At 47.6% G+C, this 5000-nt stretch overlaps 1 protein-coding gene across 3 annotated transcripts in view; it reads left to right on the forward strand.

Annotated features, from left to right (window-relative positions):
* Positions 1 to 3154: 3154 nt before the first annotated feature.
* The window catches only part of DLGAP1 (DLG associated protein 1), an 876465-nt gene continuing 874619 nt past the window's right edge, over positions 3155 to 5000 (forward strand). For 2 of the 3 annotated variants that reach the window (XM_082258776.1, XM_082258777.1), the window contains exon 1: positions 3155 to 3400. The gene's annotated coding sequence lies outside the window, so the exon portion shown is untranslated. The remainder of the gene's footprint in view (positions 3401 to 5000) is intronic. The other variant, XM_082258774.1, reaches the window with a different exon arrangement.

The following is a 5000-nucleotide window of genomic DNA, read 5'->3' on the forward strand; positions in this document are numbered from 1 at the left end:
TGTGTGCCTTTAAGATCGGAGACAGAAGAGGTGTCACCGTGAGCGTGTCTTCCCCTATAAATTAGCGAGTTACCATTGAGTGGGGGTAACCTGAGCAAGGAGACCATGCCTCTAAAACACACTGCCATTGCAACTGTGTGGCATCCCCACTTGTCTCCTACTCATGTGGGTTTGTGTGTCCTTGGAGCGCAGCACCGGTTGGACCAGGCATGCGCATTAAGATATTAGGATATGCCTGTTGCGCGTGGTGGTGGATAGCTTCAGATGTGCTGCCAGGATCCGGGCAGCTAGGATAAATGTCCACGGCTCTCCTCTCCCCTGTTGGGATCTTGAGTGTGGCCACAGTGGAACCCTTGTGCTGTATCTATCTTCACACAATGTGAGTTTGACCATTGTAGTGTTTTTAAAGTGGTTGTAAACTTACTTTCAGCGTTTGTACCTACTGTATAGGTAAGCCTATAATAAGGCTTACCTATAGGTACTGTAAATATCTCCTAAACTTGCACCATTTAGGAGACATTTACATTGCATGCAGCCGATGACGTCATCGGCGCATGCCGATGTCCGTCAAATCCAGACGGATGAAAACCTTATTTTCCATCCGTCTGGCAGATCGGATGGGATCAGATGAGAACGGACAGGTCTTTCTCTGCACACAGAGCGGAGACGGAGCTGTTCTCCGCCTGCTCAGTGGGGATCGGCGGATTGATCCCCTGCTGAGCAGAACGGAGTACGTCGGCGGAACGGATGGGATCGGATGAGAACGGACAGGCGGTCCGTTTTCATCCGATTCCCCCATAGAGGACAGCGAGGATCTGACAGATCTTTCTCCGCACACAGAGCGGAGACAGAGCTGTCATCAGCCTGCTCAGTGGGGATTGGCGGATCGATCCCCCGCTGAGCAGAACGGAGTTCGTCGGCGGAACGAACAGGTGTGAAAGGACCCTTATTGTATTTTAATGACAGATCAGTGAAGTTTGGCACCATATCATTTTTTTTTTCTATCTACACAGATTACACAATTGAATTTTGACTTTTTGCTTTGCTTCTTTTATTCTACTATACAATTTTGTCACATCTGATTTGTTGCCATCACTTCATGCCACATATTAAAGCGTGTGTTACCCCAACACTTCATATTCCTGATATGTGCCTGCTGTACCATGTATTTGTATGAAAAGGTATCCTGTTCTCTTTGTAGTGCTTCCTTTATGTGAAATCCCTGGTGTTCCTGCCAGTCTCTCTGCTTTCCTATTACAAACTGACCACACTAAGCAAGGGAGCACACCATGCTCAGCTCTCTAGCTGTGCTGAGAACTCAATGTACTCTCCTCCAATGATCAAACTTGTCCTGACACCCTCCCACTGCACAGCCATTCACTGGGAAGCTCAATGTGCTGCTGCTTCTCCTCCCCCTAGCTCTTATGCAGCTGAGAGCAGAGAGAATGTGATCACTTAAAAATGGGGGAAAAAAGGTGCTTATAATATTTTTATATCTGTACAAAAATGTTTTGATTTAAATGTATTTTTTAAACTGAATGGCTTGTTTTACATGGTGATCATTTACAATCACTTTAAGTTGATCACTTTGATTTGCATTAGTGTTTTTTTTTTTTTTTATTATAATTTTTTGTGATCGCATGTCTTTTAAAGGGGTAGCACAATATATTTATATCAAAACAATATTCTCGTCTAGAAGAGAATGTTGGCAGAGGCAAGACGCCCAGAAAAAAAATGTAAAAAAAAAAAAAGAGGTTCAGGGGTAGGTTCGAATGGAAATGGAAGACAGGTCATAATGTACCTGCCTTACATGTATGGGGCCATGGCATGACATAAGTTAAAGACATGTCAAATATGATTGGTCATTAGGTAAAGTATGTTATTGGTCATTAAAGCGGAGTTCCACCTAAAACCCAAAAAAATACATAAAAATACCCCCGGGACAGTCAGGGCTAGTGCATTCCATAATGGATAGCCTCTGAACTGTCCCAGGTTGCACTTACCTGCAAGAAGAAATACTTACCTTGAAAATGTATTGTCCAGCGCTGCCATCTCAGGTGTGGGCAGCTTGAAGCCAGCGCGATCCTCTTCTGTGTCCTCTTCGGTCCCACGATGCACTGCGCCGGCCCCGTCGTCACTTCCGGGCTGCAGCGTCATCCCTGCACAGCTTCTGGGCATGCCCAGAAGCTGTTTAGCAAGGTATGACGGCGCCTGCACCGGAACTGACGTCGGGGCCAGTGCAGGCGCATTGATTCCTGGGAGCGAGGACGTTCAGCTCCCAGGAATCATTGCAAGCCAGGAAGGGAGGAAGAGGAAGTAAGGTAAGTATACTATCTTCTAAAACAAGGTAAGTAAAAAAAAAAAAAAAGTGCAATAATCCATTTGTTTTACAAGTGACCCGGAGCAAGAAGATGGACGGAAGTTACATTTTAGGGTGGAACTCCACTTTAAGTACTTACCTGTGATTGGTCAATATTGACAAGAACAGCCACCTTGGATCCAGTAACTAGCCTATTAAAAGAAGGAAAATCTGTTAGTACAGTAAGTCAGCGGGAGCAGAGGAAGAAGAATTGTCCCTCCCTCCCCCCTTATTTTATCTTGTTGCGGTCTTTTTGAAGTGGGGATGTTTTTTTGGTTCAATTGAACGGGTAATTCGAGCTTTTGGCTGAATTACATAAAAAAGTGTTGTTATAATTGGTTAGTTAGGGCTTTTTGGCGAAACTATAAGTAAAATGGTTTATTCCCACTTGCTATAGTTTATTGAATTTTAATAAATGGCCGTGGCCAATTATATCAATGCAAATTCAGTGTCAAATGTCTTTTATTTTTGGTATTTAAATGTTATATATTTATTGTAAGAATAATGTTCTCCCTTTGGCACCATTAGATTGGTGCAGACTTTATCTTTCATGTTAAAGCTTATAGGAGAGTTGAGTGACTTTAAGGCTAATGGCATGGTTCTGCTGAACACTGTGAGGCTTTTAGCAGGCTGCAGCACCCAATAAGCCTGTGATGTGCATGCTCAGTAGTATGGGAATTGGCTGATGCTTCTAGTGGTGTTGTGAAGAAGAGAGAGGGGAATAAATGAGAAAGACACATTAGCGTCGCCTTCTCCCAGGGAGCTGCAGCTGTGCGCTCCTCCTCCAGCCTCACCATTCACAGACTGGACTAGTGGAAGTGCCGTCTTCTCTCCTCCATCCACACAGCCTGCTGCCGCCGCTCTATACGCACTTCTATCACACCTTCCTTCCATACCCGTGTGTTCTCATCTCCGGGAGGAAGCTCGGTCTGCTCACTCCTTTCAAGCCATTCTATGCAGGATTAGCCAATCGTTTGCTCCTTTGCACAGACACGTTATTCCGCTCCGTTTTTCCATTGACTGACACGTCCTGCCAGAAAGGTAAGGCTTCCAATGCTCCTTTATGGTGGGGAACGCTCGGCCGGCCGTCATTGCTGTAATGCGGGCTGAGCTTTCAGCACCTGTCGCTGTCCAGTGCTGGCTCGGGGAGGAAAATGCTCGGCTCTGGATGGGAAGCTGCAAAGTCCTGTGTCTCTGCCTGTGTGTTTACAGCTCATGTGCTGTTTATTAAGGCATCGGGACTGTCACCAACCATGGGGGTCATCAGAACTGTTATCCACATTGGGGGGTCATCAGGACTGTCACCAACCATGGGGGTCATCAGAACTGTTATCCACATTGGGGGGTCATCAGGACTGTCACCAACCATGGGGGTCATCAGAACTGTTACCCACATTGGAAGGGGGGGTCATCAGGACTGTCACCAACCATGGGGGTCATCAGAACTGTTACCCACATTGGAAGGGGGGGTCATCAGGACTGTCACCAACCATGGGGTCATTAGAACTGTTACCCACATTGGGGGGAGCCATCAGGACTGTCACCAACCATGGGGGTCATCAGAACTGTTACCCACATTGGGGTGTCATCAGGACTGTCACCAACCATGGGGGTCATCAGAACTGTTACCCACATTGGGGGGAGCCATCAGGACTGTCACCAACCATGGGGGTCATCAGAACTGTTACCCACATTGGAAGGGGGGGGTCATCAGGACTGTCACCAACCATGGGGTCATTAGAACTGTTACCCACATTGGGGGGAGCCATCAGGACTGTCACCAAACATGGGGGTCATTAGAACTGTTACCCACATTGGGGGGAGCCATCAGGACTGTCACCAACCATGGGGGTCATCAGAACTGTTACCCACATTGGGGTGTCATCAGGACTGTCACCAACCATGGGGGTCATCAGAACTGTTACCCACATTGGGGTGTCATCAGGACTGTCACCAACCATGGGGGTCATTAGAACTGTTACCCACATTGGGGGGAGCCATCAGGACTGTCACCAACCATGGGGGTCATCAGAACTGTTACCCACATTGGGGGGAGTCATCAGGACTGTCACCCACCATGGGGAGTCATCAGGACTGTCACCAACCATGGGGAGTCATCAGGACTGTCAGCATTTATGGGGGTCATCAGGACTGGTACCCATTATGGGGGCCATCAGGACTGTCACCAACCATGAGGGTTGTCAGGACTGTCTCCAATCAGGGGGGGTCATCAGGACTGTCACACTATTACCAATCATGGGGGTCATCAGAATTTTTACCCACAGTGGGGGGCCTCAGGACAATCACCCGCCATGAGGGTCATCAGGGTTGTCACCCACCATGGTGGTCATCAGGACTGTTACCAACCAACCATGAGGGTTATCTGGACTGTCACCAATCATGGGGGTTATCTGGACTGTTACCAATCATGGGGGCTATCAGGACTGTCACCCACAATGAGGGTTATCAGAACTGTCAGCAATCATGAAGGGGTCATCAGTACTGTTACCCACAGTGGGGTGTCATCAGGACTGTCACCCACCACGGGGATCATCAGGACTGCCTACAACCATGGAGATCATCAGGATTGTCACCCACCATGGGAATTATCAGGACTGACCTCCACCATGAATGGTCTTCA

Source organism: Pelophylax lessonae (assembly GCF_965119305.1).
Source record: "Pelophylax lessonae genome assembly, chromosome: 5".
Taxonomy (NCBI): domain Eukaryota; kingdom Metazoa; phylum Chordata; class Amphibia; order Anura; family Ranidae; genus Pelophylax; species Pelophylax lessonae.